The sequence below is a fragment of the Melospiza melodia genome, chromosome 6, assembly GCF_035770615.1.
Source record: "Melospiza melodia melodia isolate bMelMel2 chromosome 6, bMelMel2.pri, whole genome shotgun sequence".
Lineage (NCBI taxonomy): Eukaryota > Metazoa > Chordata > Aves > Passeriformes > Passerellidae > Melospiza > Melospiza melodia.
This window is the reverse complement of record NC_086199.1, coordinates 37,320,045-37,342,916: the sequence shown is the minus strand read 5'-3', so window position 1 is coordinate 37,342,916 and position 22,872 is coordinate 37,320,045.

The following is a 22,872-nucleotide window of genomic DNA, read 5'->3' as shown; positions in this document are numbered from 1 at the left end:
GGCTCCTGAAAAGCTACGATAGGCAGGATGGTGACCAGACCCATGGTGGCACCAGTGTCAAGTTGGGCTGGTTTGATAGTACCAAGTGGCTCCGGCAATCTGCCATCAAAATTTGGCAGGCGAGTTTTGTTTTCCAGGGAAAAGCGCCGTTGTTTGTGTTTGGGGGCCTGTGGCTGGGAGTGGACGGATGGCTCCTTAGAACCACGATACGCACCATGGTTCCCAGACCAGAGGTGGCACCAGTGCCAAGTCGGGCTGGTTTGATAGTACCAAGTGGTTCCTGCAATCTGCCATCCAGAAGCGGGGCAGCTTACTTTTGTATGCCAGGGAAACGGGCCGAGGTTTTTGTCTGGGGGCCTATAGCTGGGAGTGACCGTCTGGCTCCTGAAAAGCTACGATAGGCAGGATGGTGACCAAACGCATGGTGGCACCAGTGCCAAGTTGGGCTGATTTGATAGTACCAAGTGGCTCCTGCAATCTGCCATCAAAATGTTGGCAGGCGAGTTTTGTTTTCCAGGGAAAAGCGCCGTTGTTTGTGTTTGGGGGCCTGTGGCTGGGAGTGGCCGGCTGGCTGCTTAGAATCCACGATACGCAGGATGGTTCCCAGACCAGAGGTGGCACCAGTGCCAAGTCGGGCTGGTTTGATACTACCAAGTGCGTCCTGCAATCTGCCATCCAGAAGCGGGGCAGCTTACTTTTGTTTGCCAGGGAAACGGGCCGAGGTTTGTGTCTGGGGGCCTATGGCTGGGAGTGACCGGCTGGCTCCTGAAAAGCTACGATAGGCAGGATGGTGACCAGACCCATGGTGGCACCAGTGCCAAGTTGGGCTGATTTGATAGTACCAAGTGGCTCCTGCAATCTGCCATCAAAAAGTTGGCAGGCGAGTTTTGTTTTCCAGGGAAAAGCGCCGTTGTTTGTGTTTGGGGGCCTGTGGCTGGGAGTGGACGGATGGCTCCTTAGAATCCACGATAGGCAGCATGGTTCCCAGACCAGAGGTGGCACCAGTGCCAAGTCGGGCTAGTTTGATGGTGCCAAGTGGTTCCTGCAATCTGCCATGCAGAAGCGGGGCAGCTTACTTTTGTTTGCCAGGGAAACGGGCCGAGGTTTGTGTCTGGGGGCCTATGGCTGGGAGTGACCGGCTGGCTCCTGAAAAGCTACGATAGGCAGGATGGTGACCAGACCCATGGTGGCACCAGTGAAAAGTTGGGCTGGTTTGATAGTACCAAGTGGCTCCTGCTATCTGCCATCAAAAAGTTGGCAGGCGAGTTTTGTTTTCCAGGGAAAAGCGCCGTTGTTTGTGTTTGGGGGCCTGTGGCTGGGAGTGGCCAGCTGGCTCCTTAGAATCCACGATACGCAGGATGGTTCCCAGACCAGAGGTGGCACCAGTGCCAAGTTGGGCTGGTTTGATAGTACCAAGTGCGTCCTGCAATCTACCATCCAGAAGCGGGGCAGCTTACTTTTGTGTGCCAGGGAAACGGGCCGAGGTTTGTGTCTCCGGGCCTATGGCTGGGAGTGACCGGCTGGCTCCTGAAAAGCTACGATAGGCAGGATGGTGACCAGACCCATGGTGGCACCAGTGCCAAGTTGGGCTGGTTTGATAGTACCAAGTGGCTCCTGCAATCTGCCATCAAAAAGTTGGCAGGCGAGTTTGTTATCCAGGGAAAAGCGCCGTTGTTTGTGTTTGGGGGCCTGTGGCTGGGAGTGGCCGGCTGGCTCCTTAGAATCCATGATACGCAGGATGGTTCCCAGACCAGAGGTGGCACGAGTGCCAAGTCGGGCTGGTTTGATGGTGAAAAGTGGCTCCTGCAATCTGCCATCCAGAAGCGGGATAACTTACTTTTGTTTGCCAGGGAAACGGGCCGAGCTTTGTGTCTGGGGGTTTATGGCTGGGAGTGACCGGCTGGCTCCTGAAAAGCTATGATAGGCAGGATGGTGACCAGACCCATGGTGGCACCAGTGCCAAGTTGGGCTGATTTGATAGTACCAAGTGGTTCCTGCAATCTGCCATGAAAAAGTTGGCAGGCGAGTTTTGTTTTCCAGGGAAAAGCGCCGTTGTTTGTGTTTGGGGGTCTGTGGCTGGGAGTGGACGGATGGCTCCTTAGAACCACGATACGCAGGATGGTTCCCAGACCAGAGGTGGCACCAGTGCCAAGTCGGGCTGGTTTGATAGTAGCAAGTGGCTCCTGCAATCTGCCATCCAGAAGCGGGGCAGCTTACTTTTGTATGCCAGGGAAACGGGCCGAGGTTTTTGTCTGGGGGCCTATAGCTGGGAGTGACCGTCTGGCTCCTGAAAAGCTACGATAGGCAGGATGGTGACCAAACGCATGGTGGCACCAGTGCCAAGTTGGGCTGATTTGATAGTACCAAGTGGCTCCTGCAATCTGCCATCAAAATGTTGGCAGGCGAGTTTTGTTTTCCAGGGAAAAGCGCCGTTGTTTGTGTTTGGGGGCCTGTGGCTGGGAGTGGCCGGCTGGCTGCTTAGAATCCACGATACGCAGGATGGTTCCCAGACCAGAGGTGGCACCAGTGCCAAGTCGGGCTGGTTTGATACTACCAAGTGCGTCCTGCAATCTGCCATCCAGAAGCGGGGCAGCTTACTTTTGTTTGCCAGGGAAACGGGCCGAGGTTTGTGTCTGGGGGCCTATGGCTGGGAGTGACCGGCTGGCTCCTGAAAAGCTACGATAGGCAGGATGGTGACCAGACCCATGGTGGCACCAGTGCCAAGTTGGGCTGGTTTGATAGTACAAAGTGGCTCCTGCAATCTGCCATCAAAAAGTTGTCAGGCGAGTTTTGTTTTCCAGGGAAAAGCGCCGTTGTTTGTGTTTGGGGGCCTGTGGCTGGGAGTGGACGGATGGCTCCTTAGAATCCACGATACGCAGGATGGTTCCCAGACCAGAAGTGACACCCGTGCCAAGTTGGGCTGGTTTGATAGTACCAAGTGCGTCCTGCAATCTACCATCCAGAAGCGGGGCAGCTTACTTTTGTTTGCCAGGGAAACGGGCCGAGGTTTGTGTCTGGGTGCCTATGGCTGGGAGTGACCGGCTGGCTCCTGAAAAGCTACGATAGGCAGGATGGTGACCAGACCAGAGGTGGCACCAGTGCCAAGTCGGGCTGGTTTGATGGTGAAAAGTGGCTCCTGCAATCTGCCATCCAGAAGCGGGATAACTTACTTTTGTTTGCCAGGGAAACGGGCCGAGGTTTTTGTCTGGGGGCCTATGGCTGGGAGTTACCGGCTGGCTCCTGAAAAGCTACGATAGGCAGGATGGTGACCAGACCCATGGTGGCACCAGTGCCAAGTTGGGCTGGTTTGATAGTACCAAGTGGCTCCTGCAATCTGCCATCAAAAAGTTGGCAGGCGAGTTTTGTTTTCCAGGGAAAAGCGCCGTTGTTTGTGTCTGGGGGCCTGTGGCTGGAGTGGCCGGCTGGCTCCTTACAATGAACGATACGCAGGATGGTTCCCAGAGCTGAGGTGGCACCAGTGCCAAGTCGGGCTAGTTTGATGGTGCAAAGTGGCTCCTGCAATCTGCCATCCAGAAGCGGGGTAGCTTACTTTTGTTTGCCAGGGAAACGGGCCGAGCTTTGTGTCTGGGGGCCTATGGCTGGGAGTGACTGGCTGGCACCTGAAAAGCTACGATAGGCAGGATGGTGACCAGACCCATGGTGGCACCAGTGCCGAGTTGGGCTGATTTTATAGTAGCAAGTGGCTCCTGCAATCTGCCATCAAAATGTTGGCAGGCGAGTTTTGTTTTCCAGGGAAAAACGCCGTTGTTTTTGTTTGGTGGCCTGTGGCTGGGAGTGACCGGCTGGCTCCGTAGAATCCACGATACGCAGGATGGTTCCCAGACCCAAGGTGGCACCAGTGCCAAGTTGGGCTGGTTTGATAGTACCAAGTGGCTCCTGCAATCTGCCATCAAAAAGTTGGCAGGCGAGTTTTGTTTTCCAGGGAAAAGCGCTGTGGTTTGTGTTTGGGGGCCTGTGGCTGGGAGTGGCCGGCTGGCTCCTTAGAATCCACGATACGCAGGATGGTTCCCAGACCAGAGGTGGCACCAGTGCCAAGTCGGGCTGGTTTGATGGTGAAAAGTGGCTCCTGCAATCTGCCATCCAGAAGCGGGATAACTTACTTTTGTTTGCCAGGGAAAAGGGCCAAGGTTTTTGTCTGGGGGCCTATGGCTGGGAGTGACCAGCTGGCTCCTGAAAAGCTACGATAGGCAGGATGGTGACCAGACCCATGGTGGCACCAGTGTCAAGTTGGGCTGGTTTGATAGTACCAAGTGGCTCCGGCAATCTGCCATCAAAATTTGGCAGGCGAGTTTTGTTTTCCAGGGAAAAGCGCCGTTGTTTTTGTTTGGGGGCCTGTGGGTGGGAGTGGCCAGATGGCTAATTAGAATCCACGATACGCAGCATGGTTCCCAGACCTGAGGTGGCACCAGTGCCAAGTCGGGCTGGTTTGATACTATCAAGTGCGTCCTGCAATCTGCCATCCAGAAGCGGGGTAGCTTACTTTTGTTTGCCAGGGAAACGGGCCGAGGTTTGTGTCTGGGGGCCTATGGCTGGGAGTGACCGGCTGGCTCCTGAAAAGCTACGATAGGCAGGATGGTGACCAGACCCATGGTGGCACCAGTGCCAAGTTGGGCTGGTTTGATAGTACCAAGTGGCTCCTGCAATCTGCCATCAAAAAGTTGTCAGGCGAGTTTTGTTTTCCAGGGAAAAGCGCCGTTGTTTTTGTTTGGGGACCTGTGGGTGGGAGTGGCCGGCTGGCTCCTTAGAATCCACGATACGCAGGATGGTTCCCAGACCAGAGGTGGCACCAGTGCCAAGTCGGGCTAGTTTGATGGTGCAAAGTGGTTCCTGCAATCTGCCATCCAGAAGCGGGGCAGCTTACTTTTGTTTGCCAGGGAAACGGGCCGAGTATTGTGTCTGGGGGCCTATGGCTGCGAGTGACCGGCTGGCTCCTGAAAAGCTACGATAGGCAGGATGGTGACCAGACCCATGGTGGCACCAGTCCCAAGTTGGGCTGATTTGATAGTACCAAGTGGCTCCTGCAATCTGCCATCAAAAAGTTGGCAGGCGAGTTTTGTTTTCCAGGGAAAAGCGCCGTTGTTTGTGTTTGGGGGCCTGTGGCTGGGAGTGGCCGGCTGGCTGCTTAGAATCCACGATACGCAGGATGGTTCCCAGACCAGAGGTGGCACCAGTGCCAAGTCGGGCTGGTTTGATACTACCAAGTGCGTCCTGCAATCTGCCATCCAGAAGCGGGGCAGCTTACTTTTGTTTGCCAGGGAAACGGGCCGAGGTTTGTGTCTGGGGGCCTATGGCTGGGAGTGACCGGCTGGCTCCTGAAAAGCTACGATAGGCAGGATGGTGACCAGACCCATGGTGGCACCAGTGCCAAGTTGGGCTGATTTGATAGTACCAAGTGGCTCCTGCAATCTGCCATCAAAAAGTTGGCAGGCGAGTTTTGTTTTCCAGGGAAAAGCGCCGTTGTTTGTGTTTGGGGGCCTGTGGCTGGGAGTGGACGGATGGCTCCTTAGAATCCACGATACGCAGCATGGTTCCCAGACCAGAGGTGGCACCAGTGCCAAGTCGGGCTAGTTTGATGGTGCAAAGTGGTTCCTGCAATCTGCCATCCAGAAGCGGGGCAGCTTACTTTTGTTTGCCAGGGAAACGGGCCGAGGTTTGTGTCTGGGTGCCTATGGCTGGGAGTGACCGGCTGGCTCCTGAAAAGCTACGATAGGCAGGATGGTGACCAGACCCATGGTGGCACCAGTGAAAAGTTGGGCTGGTTTGATAGTACCAAGTGGCTCCTGCAATCTGCCATCAAAAAGTTGGCAGGCGAGTTTTGTTTTCCAGGGAAAAGCGCCGTTGTTTTTGTTTGGGGGCCTGTGGCTGGGAGTGGCCAGCTGGCTCCTTAGAATCCACGATACGCAGGATGGTTCCCAGACCAGAGGTGGCACCAGTGCCAAGTTGGGCTGGTTTGATAGTACCAAGTGCGTCCTGCAATCTACCATCCAGAAGCGGGGCAGCTTACTATTGTTTGCCAGGGAAACGGGCCGAGGTTTGTGTCTCCGGGCCTATGGCTGGGAGTGACCGGCTGGCTCCTGAAAAGCTACGATAGGCAGGATGGTGACCAGACCCATGGTGGCACCAGTGCCAAGTTGGGCTGGTTTGATAGTACCAAGTGGCTCCTGCAATCTGCCATCAAAAAGTTGGCAGGCGAGTTTGTTATCCAGGGAAAAGCGCCGTTGTTTGTGTTTGGGGGCCTGTGGCTGGGAGTGGCCGGCTGGCTCCTTAGAATCCATGATACGCAGGATGGTTCCCAGACCAGAGGTGGCACCAGTGCCAAGTCGGGCTGGTTTGATGGTGAAAAGTGGCTCCTGCAATCTGCCATCCAGAAGCGGGATAACTTACTTTTGTTTGCCAGGGAAACGGGCCGATGTTTGTGTCTGGGGGTTTATGGCTGGGAGTGACCGGCTGGCTCCTGAAAAGCTACGATAGGCAGGATGGTGACCAGACCCATGGTGGCACCAGTGCCAAGTTGGGCTGATTTGATAGTACCAAGTGGTTCCTGCAATCTGCCATCAAAAAGTTGGCAGGCGAGTTTTGTTTTCCAGGGAAAAGCGCCGTTGTTTGTGTTTGGGAGTCTGTGGCTGGGAGTGGACGGATGGCTCCTTAGAACCACGATACGCAGGATGGTTCCCAGACCAGAGGTGGCACCAGTGCCAAGTCGGGCTGGTTTGATAATACCAAGTGGCTCCTGCAATCTGCCATCCAGAAGCGGGGCAGCTTACTTTTGTATGCCAGGGAAACGGGCCGAGGTTTTTGTCTGGGGGCCTATAGCTGGGAGTGACCGTCTGGCTCCTGAAAAGCTACGATAGGCAGGATGGTGACCAAACGCATGGTGGCACCAGTGCCAAGTTGGGCTGATTTGATAGTACCAAGTGGCTCCTGCAATCTGCCATCAAAATGTTGGCAGGCGAGTTTTGTTTTCCAGGGAAAAGCGCCGTTGTTTGTGTTTGGGGGCCTGTGGCTGGGAGTGGCCGGCTGGCTGCTTAGAATCCACGATACGCAGGATGGTTCCCAGACCAGAGGTGGCACCAGTGCCAAGTCGGGCTGGTTTGATACTATCAAGTGCGTCCTGCAATCTGCCATCCAGAAGCGGGGCAGCTTACTTTTGTTTGCCAGGGAAACGGGCCGAGGTTTGTGTCTGGGGGCCTATGGCTGGGAGTGACCGGCTGGCTCCTGAAAAGCTACGATAGGCAGGATGGTGACCAGACCCATGGTGGCACCAGTGCCAAGTTGGGCTGGTTTGATAGTACCAAGTGGCTCCTGCAATCTGCCATCAAAAAGTTGTCAGGCGAGTTTTGTTTTCCAGGGAAAAGCGCCGTTGTTTGTGTTTGGGGGCCTGTGGCTGGGAGTGGACGGATGGCTCCTTAGAATCCACGATACGCAGCATGGTTCCCAGACCAGAGGTGGCACCAGTGCCAAGTCGGGCTAGTTTGATGGTGCAAAGTGGTTCCTGCAATCTGCCATCCAGAAGCGGGGCAGCTTACTTTTGTTTGCCAGGGAAACGGGCCGAGGTTTGTGTCTCAGGGCCTATGGCTGGGAGTGACCGGCTGGCTCCTGAAAAGCTACGTAAGGCAGGATGGTGACCAGACCCATGGTGGCACCAGTGCCAAGTTGGGCTGGTTTGATAGTACCAAGTGGCTCCTGCAATCTGCCATCAAAAAGTTGGCAGGCGAGTTTTGTTTTCCAGGGAAAAGCGCCGTTGTTTGTGTCTGGGGGCCTGTGGCTGGAGTGGCCGGCTGGCTCCTTACAATGAACGATACGCAGGATGGTTCCCAGAGCTGAGGTGGCACCAGTGCCAAGTCGGGCTAGTTTGATGGTGCAAAGTGGCTCCTGCAATCTGCCATCCAGAAGCGGGGTAGCTTACTTTTGTTTGCCAGGGAAACGGGCCGAGATTTGTGTCGGGGGCCTATGGCTGGGAGTGACTGGCTGGCACCTGAAAAGCTACGATAGGCAGGATGGTGACCAGACCCATGGTGGCACCAGTGCCAAGTTGGGCTGATTTTATAGTAGCAAGTGGCTCCTGCAATCTGCCATCAAAATGTTGGCAGGCGAGTTTTGTTTTCCAGGGAAAAACGCCGTTGTTTTTGTTTGGTGGCCTGTGGCTGGGAGTGACCGGCTGGCTCCGTAGAATCCACGATACGCAGGATGGTTCCCAGACCCAAGGTGGCACCAGTGCCAAGTTGGGCTGGTTTGATAGTACCAAGTGGCTCCTGCAATCTGCCATCAAAAAGTTGGCAGGCGAGTTTTGTTTTCCAGGGAAAAGCGCTGTGGTTTGTGTTTGGGGGCCTGTGGCTGGGAGTGGCCGGCTGGCTCCTTAGAATCCACGATACGCAGGATGGTTCCCAGACCCAAGGTGGCACCAGTGCCAAGTCGGGCTGGTTTGATGGTGAAAAGTGGCTCCTGCAATCTGCCATCCAGAAGCGGGATAACTTACTTTTGTTTGCCAGGGAAACGGGCCAAGGTTTTTGTCTGGGGGCCTATGGCTGGGAGTGACCAGCTGGCTCCTGAAAAGCTACGATAGGCAGGATGGTGACCAGACCCATGGTGGCACCAGTGTCAAGTTGGGCTGGTTTGATAGTACCAAGTGGCTCCGGCAATCTGCCATCAAAAAGTTGGCAGGCGAGTTTTGTTTTCCAGGGAAAAGCGCCGTTGTTTGTGTTTGGGGGCCTGTGGGTGGGAGTGGCCAGATGGCTAATTAGAATCCACGATACGCAGCATGGTTCCCAGACCTGAGGTGGCACCAGTGCCAAGTCGGGCTGGTTTGATACTATCAAGTGCGTCCTGCAATCTGCCATCCAGAAGCGGGGTAGCTTACTTTTGTTTGCCAGGGAAACGGGCCGAGCTTTGTGTCTGGGGGCCTATGGCTGGGAGTGACCGGCTGGCTCCTGAAAAGCTACGATAGGCAGGATGGTGACCAGACCCATGGTGGCACCAGTGCCAAGTTGGGCTGGTTTGATAGTACCAAGTGGCTCCTGCAATCTGCCATCAAAAAGTTGTCAGGCGAGTTTTGTTTTCCAGGGAAAAGCGCCGTTGTTTTTGTTTGGGGACCTGTGGGTGGGAGTGGCCGGCTGGCTCCTTAGAATCCACGATACGCAGGATGGTTCCCAGACCAGAGGCGGCACCAGTGCCAAGTCGGGCTAGTTTGATGGTGCAAAGTGGCTCCTGCAATCTGCCATCCAGAAGCGGGGCAGCTTACTTTTGTTTGCCAGGGAAACGGGCCGAGTATTGTGTCTGGGGGCCTATGGCTGCGAGTGACCGGCTGGCTCCTGAAAAGCTACGATAGGCAGGATGGTGACCAGACCCATGGTGGCACCAGTCCCAAGTTGGGCCGATTTGATAGTACCAAGTGGCTCCTGCAATCTGCCATCAAAAAGTTGGCAGGCGAGTTTTGTTTTCCAGGGAAAAGCGCCGTTGTTTTTTTCTGGGGGCCTGTGGCTGGAGTGGCCGGCTGGCTCCTTAGAATGAACGATACGCAGGATGGTTCCCAGACCTGAGGTGGCACCAGTGCCAAGTCGGGCTAGTTTGATGGTGCAAAGTGGCTCCTGCAATCTGCCATCCAGAAGCGGGGTAGCTTACTTTTGTTTGCCAGGGAAACGGGCCGAGGTTTTTCTCTGGGGGCCTATGGCAGGGAGGGACCGGCTGGCTCCTGAAAAGCTACGATAGGCAGGATGGTGACCAGACCCATGGTGGCACCAGTGCCAAGTTGGGCTGATTTGATAGTAGCAAGTGGCTCCTGCAATCTGCCATCAAAATGTTGTCAGGCGAGTGTTGTTTTCCAGGGAAAAGCGCCGTTGTTTGTGTTTGGGGGCCTGTGGCTGGGAGTGACCGGCTGGCTCCTTAGAATCCACGATACTCAGGATGGTTCCCAGACCCAAGGTGGCACCAGTGCCAAGTTGGGCTGGTTTGATAGTACCAAGTGGTTCCTGCAATCTGCCATCCAGAAGCGGGGCAGCTTACTTTTGTTTGCCAGGGAAACGGGCCGAGGATTTTGTCTCGGGGCCTATGGCTGGGAGTGACCGGCTGGCTCCTGAAAAGCTACGATAGGCAGGATGGTGACCAGACCCATGGTGGCACCAGTGCCAAGTTGGGCTGGTTTGATAGTACCAAGTGGCTCCTGCAATCTGCCATCAAAATGTTGGCAGGCGAGTTTTGTTTTCCAGGGAAAAGCGCCGTTGTTTGTGTTTGGGGGCCTGTGGCTGGGAGTGACCGGCTGGCTCCTTAGAATCCACGATACTCAGGATGGTTCCCAGACCCAAGGTGGCACCAGTGCCAAGTCGGGCTAGTTTGATGGTGCAAAGTGGCTCCTGCAATCTGCCATCCAGAAGCGGGGTAGCTTACTTTTGTTTGCCAGGGAAACGGGCCGAGGATTTTGTCTCGGGGCCTATGGCTGGGAGTGACCGGCTGGCTCCTGAAAAGCTACGATAGGCAGGATGGTGACCAGACCCATGGTGGCACCAGTGCCAAGTTGGGCTGGTTTGATAGTACCAAGTGGCTCCTGCAATCTGCCATCAAAAAGTTGGCAGGCGAGTTTTGTTTTCCAGGGAAAAGCGCCGTTGTTTGTGTTTGGGGGCCTGTGGCTGGGAGTGGCCGGCTGGCTAATTGGAATCCACGATACGCAGCATGGTTCCCAGACCTGAGGTGGCACCAGTGACAAGTCGGGCCAGTTTGATACTACCAAGTGCGTCCTGCAATCTTCCATCCAGAAGCGGGGCAGCTTACTTTTGTTTTCCAGGGAAACGGGCCGAGGTTTGTGTCTGGGGGCCTATGGCTGGGAGTGACCGGCTGGCTCCTGAAAAGCTACGATAGGCAGGATGGTGACCAGACCCATGGTGGCACCAGTGCCAAGTTGGGCTGATTTGATAGTACCAAGTGGCTCCTGCAATCTGCCATCAAAAAGTTGGCAGGCGAGTTTTGTTTTCCAGGGAAAAGCGCCGTTGTTTGTGTTTGGGGGCCTGTGGCTGGGAGTGGACGGATGGCTAATTAGAATCCACGATACGCAGGATGGTTCCCAGACCAGAGGTGGCACCAGTGCCAAGTCGGGCTAGTTTGATGGTTAAAAGTGGCTCCTGCAATCTGATATCCAGAAGCGGGGCAGCTTACTTTTGTTTGCCAGGGAAACGGGCAGAGCTTTGTGTCTGGGGCCCTATGGCTGGGAGTGACCGGCTGGCTCCTGGAAAGCTACGATAGGCAGGATGGTGACCAGACCCATGGTGGCACCAGTGCCAAGTTGGGCTGGTTTGATAGTACCAAGTGGCTCCTGCAATCTGCCATCAAAAAGTTGGCAGGCGAGTTTTGTTTTCCAGGGAAAAGCGCCGTTGTTTGTGTTTGGGCGCCTGTGGCAGGGAGTGGCCGGCTGGCTCCTTAGAATCCACGATACGCACCATGGTTCCCAGACCAGAGGTGGCACCAGTGCCAAGTTGGGCTGATTTGATAGTACCAAGTGACTCCTGCAATCTGCGATCCAGAAGCGGGGCAGCTTACTTTTGTTTGCCAGGGAAACGGGCCGAGGTTTGTGTCTGGGGGCCTATGGCTGGGAGTGACCGGCTGGCTCCTGAAAAGCTACGATAGGCAGGATGGTGACCAGACCCATGGTGGCACCAGTGCCAAGTTGGGCTGATTTGATAGTACCAAGTGGCTCCTGCAATCTGCCATCAAAATGTTGGCAGGCGAGTTTTGTTTTCCAGGGAAAAGCGCCGTTGTTTGTGTTTGGGGGCCTGTGGCTGGGAGTGGCCGGCTTGAGAATTTGAATCCCCGAGACGCAGGATGGTTCCCAGACCAGAGGTGGCACCAGTGCCAAGTCGGGCTAGTTTGATGGTGCAAAGTGGCTCCTGCAATCTGCCATCCAGAAGCGGGGCAGCTTACTTTTGTTTGCCAATGAAATGAGCCGAGGTTTGTGTCTGGGGGCCTATGGCTGGGAATGACCGGCTGGCTCTTGAAAAGCTACGATAGGCAGGATGGTGACCAGACCCATGGTGGCACCAGTGCCAAGTTGGGCTGGTTTGATAGTACCAAGTGGCTCCTGCAATCTGCCATCAAAATGTTGGCAGGCGAGTTTTGTTTTCCAGTGAAAAGCGCCGTTGTTTGTGTTTGGGGGCCTGTGGCTGGGAGTGGCCGGCTGGCTGCTTAGAATCTACGATACGCAGGATGGTTCCCAGACCAGAGGTGGCACCAGTGCCAAGTTGGGCTGCATTTATAGTACCAAGTAGTTCCTGCAATCTGCCATCCAGAAGCGGGGCAGCTTACTTTTGTTTGCCAGGGAAACGGGCCGAGCTTTGTGTCTGGGCGCCTATGGCTGGGAGTGACCTGCTAGGTCCTGAAAAGCTACGATAGGCAGGATGGTGACCATATCCATGGTGGCACCAGTGCCAAGTTGGGCTGGTTTGATAGTACCAAGTGGCTCCTGCAATCCGCCATCAAAAAGTTAGCAGGCGAGTTTTGTTTTCCAGGGAAAAGCGCCGTTGTTTGTGTTTGGGGGCCTGTGGCTGGGAGTGGCCGGCTGGCTCCTTAGAATCTACGATACGCAGGATGGTTCCCAGACCCAAGGTGGCACCATTGCCAAGTCGGGCTAGTTTGACGGTGAAAAGTGACTCCTGCAATCTGATATCCAGAAGCGGGGCAGCTTACTTTTGTTTGCCAGGGAAAACAGGCCGAGCTTTGAGTCTGGGGGCCTATGGCTGGGAGTGACCGGCTGGCTCCTGAAAAGCTACGATAGGCAGGATGGTGACCAGACCCATGGTGGCAGCAGTGCCAAGTTGGGCTGGTTTGATAGTACCAAGTGGCTCCTGCAATCTGCCATCAAAAAGTTGGCAGGCGAGTTTTGTTTTCCAGGGAAAAGCGCCGTTGTTTGTGTTTGCGGGCCTGTGGCTGGGAGTGGCCGGCTGGCTCCTTAGAACACACGATACGCAGGATGGTTCCCAGACCTGAGGTGGCACCAGTGCCAAGTCTGGCTGATTTGATAGTACCAAGTGGCTCCTGCAATCTGCCATCCAGAAGCGGGGCAGCTTACTTTTGTTTGCCAGGGAAACGGGCCGAGCTTTGTGTCACGGGGCCTATGGCTGGGACTGACCGGCTGGCGCCTGAAAAGCTACGATAGGCAGGATGGTGAGCAGACCCATGGTGGCACCAGTGCCAAGTTGGGCTGATTTGATAGTACCAAGTGGCTCCTGCAATATGCCATCAAAATGTTGGCAGGCGAATTATGTTTTCCAGGGAAAAGCGCCGTTGTTTGTGTTTGGGGGCCTGTGGGAGGGAGTGGCCGGCTGGCTCCTTAGAATCCACGATACGCAGGATGGTTCCCAGACCTGAGGTGGCAAGAGTGCCAAGTCGGGCTGGTTTGATAGTACCAAGTGGCTCCTGCAATCTGCCATCAAAAAGTTGGCAGGCGAGTTTTGTTTTCCAGGGAAAATGCGCCGTTGTTTGTGTTTGGGGGCCTGTGGCTGGGAGTGGCCGGCTGGCTCCTTAGAATCCACGATACGCAGGATGGTTCCCAGACCAGAGGTGGCACCAGTGCCAAGTTGGGCTGGTTTGATAGTACCAAGTGGCTCCTGCAATCTGCAATCCAAAGCTGGACAGCTTACTTTTGTTCGCCAGGGAAACGGGCCGAGGTTTGTGTCTGGGGGCCTATGGCTGGGAGTGACCAGCTGGTTCCTGAAAAGCTACGATAGGCAGGATGGTGACCAGACCCATGGTGGCACCAGTGCCAGGTTGGGCTGGTTTGATAGTACCAAATGTCTCCTGCAATCTGCCATCAAAATGTTGGCAGGCGAGTTTTGTTTTCCAGGGAAAAGCGCCGTTGTTTTTGTTTGGGGGCCTGTGGCTGGGAGTGGCCGGCTGGCTCCTTAGAATACACGATACGCAGGATGGTTCCCAGACCAGAGGTGGCACCAGTGCCAAGTTGGGCTGGTTTGATACTACCAAGTGCGTCCTGCAATCTGCCATCCAGAAGCGGGGCAGCTTACTTTTGTTTGCCAGGGAAACGGGCCGAGGTTTGTGTCTGGGGGTCTATGGCTGGGAGTGACCGGCTGGCTCCTGGAAAGCTACGATAGGCAGGATGGTGACCAGACCCATGGTGGCACCAGTGCCAAGTTGGGCTGGTTTGATAGTACCAAGTGGCTCCTGCAATCTGCCATCAAAAAGTTGGCAGGCGAGTTTTGTTTTCCAGGGAAAAGCGCCGTTGTTTGTGTTTGGGTGCCTATGGCTGGGAGTGGCCGGCTGGCTCCTTAGAATCCACGATACGCACCATGGTTCCCAGACCAGAGGTGGCACCAGTGCCAAGTTGGGCTGATTTGATAGTACCAAGTGACTCCTGCAATCTGCGATCCAGAAGCGGGGCAGCTTACTTTTGTTTGCCAGGGAAACGGGCCGAGGTTTGTGTCTGGGGGCCTATGGCTGGGAGTGACCGGCTGGCTCCTGAAAAGCTACGATAGGCAGGATGGTGACCAGACCCATGGTGGCACCAGTGCCAAGTTGGGCTGGTTTGATAGTACCAAGTGGCTCCTGCAATCTGCCATCAAAAAGTTGGCAGGCGAGTTTTGTTTCCCAGGGAAAAGCGCCGTTGTTTGTGTTTGGGGGCCTGTGGCTGGGAGTGGCCGGCTGGCTAATTAGAATCCACGACAGGTAGGATGGTTCCCAGACCAGAGGTGGCACCAGTGCCAAGTCGGGCTAGTTTGATGGTGAAAAGTGGCTCCTGCAATCTGCCATCCAGAAGCGGGTTAACTTACTTTTGTTTGCCAGGGAAAAGGGCCGAGGTTTTTGTCTGGGGGACTATGGCTGGGAGTGACCGGCTGGCTCCTGAAAAGCTACGATAGGCAGGATGGTGACCAGACCCATGGTGGCACCAGTGCCAAGTTGGGCTGTTTTGATAGTACCAAGTGGCTCCTGCAATCTGCCATCAAAAAGTTGGCAGGCGAGTTTGTTATCCAGGGAAATGCGCCGTTGTTTTTGTTTGGGGGCCTGTGGCTGGGAGTGGCCGGATGGCTAATTAGAATCCACGATACGCAGCATGGTTCCCAGACCTGAGGTGGCACCAGTGCCAAGTTGGGCTGGTTTGATACTACCAAGTGCGTCCTGCAATCTGCCATCCAGAAGGGGGGCAGCTTAATTTTGTTTGCCAGGGAAACGGGCCGAGGTTTTTTCTGGGGGCTTATGGCAGGGAGTGACCGGCTGGCTCCTGAAAAACTACGATAGGCAGGATGGTGACCAGACCCATGGTGGCACCAGTGCCAAGTTGGGCTGGTTTGATAGTACCAAGTGGCTCCTGCAATCTGCCATCAAAAAGTTGTTAGGCGAGATTTGTTTTCCAGGGAAAAGCGCCGTTGTTTGTGTTTGGGGTCCTGTGGCTGGGAGTGGCCGGCTGGCTCCTTAGAATCCACGATACGCAGGATGGTTCCCAGACCTGAGGTGGCACCAGTGCCAAGTTGGGCTGGTTTGATAGTAGCAATTGGTTCCTGCAATCTGCCATCCAGAAGCGGGGCAGCTTACTTTTGTTTGCCAGGGAAACGGGCCGAGCTTTGTGTCAGGGGGCCTATGGCTGGGAGTGACCGGCTGGCTCCTGAAAAGCTACGATAGGCAGGATGGTGACCAGACCCATGGTGGCACCAGTGCCATGTTCGGCTGATTTCATAGTACCAAGTGGCTCCTGCAATCTGCCATCAAAAAGTCGGCAGGCGAGTTTTGTTTTCCAGGGAAAAGCGCCGTTGTTTGTGTCTGCGGGCCTGTGGCTGGAGTGGCCGGCTGGCTCCTTAGAATCCACGATACGCAGGATGGTTCCCAGACCCAAGGTGGCACCAGTGCCAAGTTGGGCTGGTTTGATAGTACCAAGTGGTTCCTCCAATCTGCCATCCAGAAGCGGGGCAGCTTACTTTTGTTTGCCAGGGAAACGGGCCGAGGTTTGTGTCTGGGGGCCTATGGCTGGGAGTGACCGGCTGCCTCCTGAAAGGCTACGATAGGCAGGATGGTGACCAGACCCATGGTGGCACCAGTGCCAAGTTGGGCTGGTTTGATAGTACCAAGTGGCTCCTGCAATCTGCCATCAAAAACTTGGCAGGCGAGTTTTGTTTTCCAGGGAAAAGCGCCGTTGTTTGTGTTTGGGGGCCTGTGGCTGGGAGTGGCCGGCTGGCTAATTAGAATCCACGACAGGCAGGATGGTTCCCAGACCAGAGGTGACACCAGTGCCAAGTCGGGCTAGTTTGATGGTGAAAAGTGGCTTCTGCAATCTGCCATCCAGAAGCGGGTTAACTTACTTTTGTTTGCCAGGGAAAAGGGCCGAGGTTTTTGTCTGGGGGCCTATGGCTGGGAGTGACCGGCTGTCTCCTGAAAAGCTACGATAGGCAGGATGGTGACCAGACCCATGGTGGCACCAGTGCCAAGTTGGGCTGGTTTGATAGTACCAAGTGGCTCCTGCAATCTGCCATCAAAAAGTTGGCAGGCGAGTTTGTTATCCAGGGAAAAGCGCCGTTGTTTTTGTTTGGGGGCCTGTGGCTGGGAGTGGCCGGATGGCTAATTAGAATCCACGATACGCAGCATGGTTCCCAGACCAGAGGTGGCACCAGTGTCAAGTTGGGCTGGTTTGATAGTACCAAGTGCGTCCTGCAATCTGCCATCCAGAAGCGGGGCAGCTTACTTTTGTTTGCCAGGGAAACGGGCCGAGGTTTTGTCTGGGGGCCTATGGCAGGGAGTGACCAGCTGGCTCCTGAAAAACTACGATAGGCAGGATGGTGACCAGATCCATGGTGGCACCAGTGCCAAGTTGGGCTGGTTTGATAGTACAAAGTGGCTCCTGCAATCTGCCATCAAAATGTTGGCAGGCGAGTTTTGTTTTCCAGGGAAAAGCGCCGTTGTATGTGTTTGGGGGCCTGTGGCTGGGAGTGGCCGGCTGGCTCCTTAGAATCCAAAATACGCAGGATGGTTCCCAAACCTGAGGTGGCACCAGTGCCAAGTTGGGCTGGTTTGATTGTAGCAAATGGTTCCTGCAATCTACCATCAAGAAGCGGGGCAGCTTACTTTTGTTTGCCAGGGAAACGGGCCGAGGTTTTTGTCTGGGGGCCTATGGCTGGGAGTGACCGGCTGGCTCCTGAAAAGCTACGATAGGCAGGATGGTGACCAGACCCATGGTGGCACCAGTGCCATGTTCGGCTGATTTCATAGTACCAAGTGGCTCCTGCAATCTGCCATCAAAATGTTGGCAGGCGAGTTTTGTTTTCCAGGGAAAAGCGCCGTTGTTTGTGTCTGCGGGCCTGTGGCTGGAGTGGCCGGCTGGCTCCTTAGAATCCACAATACGCAGCATGGTTCCCAGACCCAAGGTGGCACCAGTGCCAAGTTGGGCTGGTTTGATAGTACCAAGTGGTTCCTGCAATCTGCCATCAAAAAGTTGTCAGGCGAGTTTTGTTTTCCAGGGAAAATCGCCGTTGTTTTTGTTTGGGGGCCTGTGGCTGGGAGTGGCCAGCTGGCTCCTTAGGATCCACGATACCCAGGATGGTTCCCAGACCAGAGGTGGCACCAGTACCAAGTCGGGCTGGTTTGATAATAACAAGTGGATCCTGCAATCTGCCATCCAGAAGCGGGGCAGCTTACTTTTGTTTGCCAGGGAAACGGGCCGAGCTTTGTGTCTGGGGACCTATGGCTGGGAGTGACCGGCTGGCTCCTGAAAAGCTACGATAGGCAGGATGGTGACCAGACCCATGGTGGCACCAGTGCCAAGTTGGGCTGGTTTGATAGTACCAAGTGGCTCCTGCAATCTGCCATCAAAAAGTTGGCAGGCGAGTTTTGTTTTCCAGGGAAAAGCGCCGTTGTGTGTGTTTTGGGGCCTGTGTCTGGGAGTGGCCAGCTGGCTCCTTAGAATCCACGATACGCAGGATGGTGACCAGACCCAAGGTGGCACCAGTGCCAAGTCGGGCTGGTTTCTTAGTACCAAGTGGTTCCTGCAATCTGCCATCCAGAAGCGGGGCAGCTGAATTTTGTTTGCCAGAGAAAAAGGCTGTTGTTTTGTTTCGGGGCCTGTGGCTGGCAGTGGACGGCTGGCTCCTGAAAATCCATGATACGCAGCATGGTTCCCAGACCCAAGGTGGCACCAGTGCCAAGTCGGGCTGGTTTCATAGTACCCAGTGGCTCCTGCAATCTGCCATCCAGAAGAGGGGCAGTTGAATTTTGTTTTCCAGAGAAAAGGGCCGTGGTTTGTATTTGGGGCCTATGGCTGGGAGTGACCGGCTGGCTCCTGAAAAGCTACGATAGGCAGGATGCTGACCAGACCCATGGTGGCACCAGTGCCTAGTTGGGCTGGTTTGATAGTACCAAGTGGCTCCTGCAATCTGCCATCGAAAAGTTGGCAGGCGAATTTTGTTTTCCAGGGTAACGCGCCGTTGTTTTTGTTTAGAGGCCTGTGGCTGGGAGTGTCCGCCTGTCCTCTTAGAATCTACGTTACGCAGCATGGTTCCCAGAGCCAAGGTGGCACCAGTGCCAAGTTGGGCTGGTTTGATAGTACAAAGTTGTTCCTGCAATCTGCCATCCAGAAGCGGGGCAGCTTACTTTTAGAAGCCAGGGAAACGGGCCGAGGTTTGTGTCTGGGGGCCTATGGCTGGGAGTGACCGGCTGCCTCCTGAAAAGCTAAGATAGGCAGGATGGTGACCAGACCCATGGTGGCACCAGTGTCAAGTTGGGCTGGTTTGATAGTACCAAGTGGCTCCTGCAATCTGCCATCAAAATATTGGCAGGCGAGTTTTGTTTTCCAGGGAAAAGCGCCGTTGTTTTTGTTTGGGGGCCTGTGGCTGGGAGTGGCCGGCTGGCTCCTTAGAATCCACGATACGCAGCATGGTTCCCAGACCAGAGGTGGCACCAGTGCCAAGTTGGGCTGGTTTGATAGTACCAAGTGCGTCCTGCAATCTGCCATCCAGAAGCGGGGTAGCTTACTTTTGTTTGCCAGGGAAACGGGCCGAGGTTTGTGTCTGGGGGCCTATGGCTGGGAGTGACCGGCTGGCTCCTGAAAAGCTACGATAGGCAGGATGGTGACCAGACCCATGGTGGCACCAGTGCCAAGTTGGGCTTGTTTGATAGTACCAAGTGGCTCCTGCAATCTGCCATCAAAAAGTTGGCAGGCGAGTTTTGTTATCCAGGGAAATGCGCCGTTGTTTGTGTTTGGGGGCCTGTGGCTGGGAGTGGCCGGCTGGCTCCTTAGAATCCACGATACGCAGCATGGTTCCCAGACCTGAGGTGGCACCAGTGCCAAGTCGGGCTGGTTTGATGGTGAAAAGTGGCTCCTGCAATCTGCCATCCAGTAGCGGGATAACTTACTTTTGTTTGCCAGGGAAACGGGCCAAGGTTTTTGTCTGGGGGCCTATGGCTGGGAGTGACCGGCTGGCTCCTGAAATGCTACGATAGGCAGGATGGTGACCAGACCCATGGTGGCACCAGTGTCAAGTTGGGCTGGTTTGATAGTACCCAGTGGCTCCGGCAATCTGCCATCAAAATTTGGCAGGCGAGTTTTGTTTTCCAGGGAAAAGCGCCGTTGTTTTTGTTTGGGGGCCTGTGGCTGGGAGTGGACAGATGGCTAATTAGAATCCACGATACGCAGGATGGTTCCCAGACCAGAGGTGGCACCAGTGCCAAGTCGGGCTGGTTTGATGGTGCAAAGTGGCTCCTGCAATCTGCCATCCAGAAGCGGGGCAGCTTATTTTTCTTTGCCAAAGAAACGGGCCGAGGTTTTTGTCTGGGGACCTATGGCTGGGAGTGACCGGCTGGCTCCTGAAAAGCTACGATAGGCAGGATGGTGACCAGACCCATGGTGGCACCAGTGCCAAGTTGGGCTGGTTTGATAGTACCAAGTGGCTCCTGCAATCTGCCATCAAAATGTTGGCAGGCGAGTTTTGTTTTCCAGGGAAAAGCGCCGTTGTTTGTGTTTGGGGGCCTGTGGCTGGGAGTGGACGGCTGGCTGCTTAGAATCCACGATACGCAGGATGGTTCCCAGACCAGAGGTGGCACCAGTGCCAAGTCGGGCTGGTTTGATAATACCTAGTGGATCCTGCAATCTGCCATCCAGAAGCGGGACACCTTACTTTTGTTTGCCAGGGAAACGGTCCGAGCTTTGTGTCACGGGGCCTATGGCTGGGAGTGACCGTCTAGGTCCTGAAAAGCTACGATAGGCAGGATGGTGAGCAGACCCATGGTGGCACCAGTGCCAAGTTGGGCTGGTTTGATAGTACCAAGTGGCTCCTGCAATCTGCCATCAAAAAGTTGGCAGGCGAGTTTTGTTTTCCAGGGAAAAGCGCCGTTGTTTGTGTTTGGAGGCCTGTGGCTGGGAGTGGCCGGCTTGCTAATTGGAATCCACGATACGCAGCATGGTTCCCAGACCAGAGGTGGCACCAGTGCCAAGTTGGGCTGGTTTGATGGTGCAAAGTGGCTCCTGCAATCTGCCATCCATAAGCAGGGCAGCTTACTTTTGTTTGCCAGGGAAACGGGCCGAGGTTTTTCTCTGGGGGCCTATGGCTGGGAGTGACCGGCTGGCGCCTGAACAGCTACGATAGGCAGGATGGTGACCAGACCCATGGTGGCACCAGTGCCAAGATGGGCTGATTTGATAGTAGCAAGTGGCTCCTGCAATCTGCCATCAAAATGTTGGCAGGCGAGTTTTGTTTTCCAGGGAAAAGCGCCGTTGTTTTTGTTTGGGGGCCTGTGGCTGGGAGTGGCCGGCTGGCTCCTTAGAATCCACGATACGCAGCATGGTTCCCAGACCAGAGGTGGCACCAGTGCCAAGTCGGGCTGGTTTGATAGTACCAAGTGGCTCCGGAAATCTGCCATCCAGAAGCGGGGCAGCTTACTTTTGTTTGCCAGGGAAACGGGCTGAGTTTTGTGTCTGGGGGCCTATGGCTGGGAGTGACCTGCTAGGTCCTGAAAAGCTACGATAGGCAGGATGGTGACCAGACCCATGGTGGCACCAGTGCCAAGTTGGGCTGATTTGATAGTACCAAGTGGCTCCTGCAATCTGCCATCAAAATGTTGGCAGGCGAGATTTGTTTTCCAGGGAAAAGCGCCGTTGTTTGTGTTTGGGGGCCTGTGGCTGGGAGTGACCGGCTGGCTCCTTAGAATCCACGATACGCAGCATGGTTACCAGACCCAAGGTGGCACCAGTGCCAAGTCGGGCTGGTTTGATAGTACCAAGTGGTTCCTGCAATCTGCCATCCAGAAGCAGGGCAGCTTACTTTGTTTGCCAGGGAAACGGGCCGAGCTTTTTGTCTGGGCGCCTATGGCTTGGAGTGACCGGCTAGGTCCTGAAAAGCTACGATAGGCAGGATGGTGACCAGATCCATGGTGGCACCAGTGCCAAGTTGGGCTGGTTTGATAGTACCAAGTGGCTCCTGCAATCTGCCATCAAAATGTCGGCAGGCGAGTTTTGTTTTCCAGGGAAAAGCGCCGTTGTTTGTGTTTGGGGGCCTGTGGCTGGGAGTGGACGGATGGCTCCTTAGAACCACGATACGCAGGATGGTTCCCAGACCCAAGGTGGCACCAGTGCCAAGTTGGGCTGGTTTGATAGTACCAAGTTGTTCCTGCAATCTGCCATCCAGAAGCGGGGCAGCTTACTTTTGTATGCCAGGGAAACGGGCCGAGGTTTTTGTCTGGGGGCCTATAGCTGGGAGTGACCGGCTGGCTCCTGAAAAGCTAAGATAGGCAGGATGGTGACCAGACCCATGGTGGCAACAGTGTCAAGTTGGGCTGGTTTGATGGTGCAAAGTGGCTCCTGCAATCTGCCATCCAGAAGCGGGGCAGCTTACTTTTGTTTGCCAGGGAAACGGGCCGAAATATTTGTCTAGGGGCCTCTGGCTGGGGGTGACTGGGTGGCACCTGAAAAGCTACGATAGGCAGGATGGTGACCAGACCCATGGTGGCACCAGTGCCAAGTTGGGCTGATTTGATAAAACCAAGTGGCTCCTGCAATCTGCCATCAAATGTTTGGCAGGCGAGTTTTGTTTTCCAGGGAAAAGCACCGTTGTGTGTGTTTTGGGGCCTGTGGCTGGGAGTGGCCAGCTGGCTCCTTAGAATCCACGATACGCAGGATGGTTCCCAGACCCAAGGTGGCACCAGTGCCAAGTCGGGCTGGTTTGATAGTACCAAGTGGTTCCTGCAATCTGCCATCAAAAAGTTGTCAGGCGAGTTTTGTTTTCCAGGGAAAATCGCCGTTGTTTTTGTTTGGGGGCCTGTGGCTGGGAGTGGCCAGCTGGCTCCTTAGGATCCACGATACCCAGGATGGTTCCCAGACCAGAGGTGGCACCAGTACCAAGTCGGGCTGGTTTGATAATAACAAGTGGATCCTGCAATCTGCCATCCAGAAGCGGGGCAGCTTACTTTTGTTTGCCAGGTAAACGGGCCGAGCTTTGTGTCTGGGGACCTATGGCTAGGAGTGACCGGCTGGCTCCTGAAAAGCTACGATAGGCAGGATGGTGACCAGACCCATGGTGGCACCAGTGCCAAGTTGGGCTGGTTTGATAGTACCAAGTGGCTCCTGCAATCTGCCATCAAAAAGTTGGCAGGCGAGTTTTGTTTTCCAGGGAAAAGCGCCGTTGTGTGTGTTTTGGGGCCTGTGTCTGGGAGTGGCCAGCTGGCTCCTTAGAATCCACGATACGCAGCATGGTTCCCAGACCCAAGGTGGCACCAGTGCCAAGTCGGGCTGGTTTCTTAGTACCAAGTGGTTCCTGCAATCTGCCATCCAGAAGCGGGGCAGCTGAATTTTGTTTGCCAGAGAAAAAGGCTGTTGTTGTGTTTCGGGGCCTGTGGCTGGCAGTGGACGGCTGGCTCCTGAAAATCCATGATACGCAGCATGGTTCC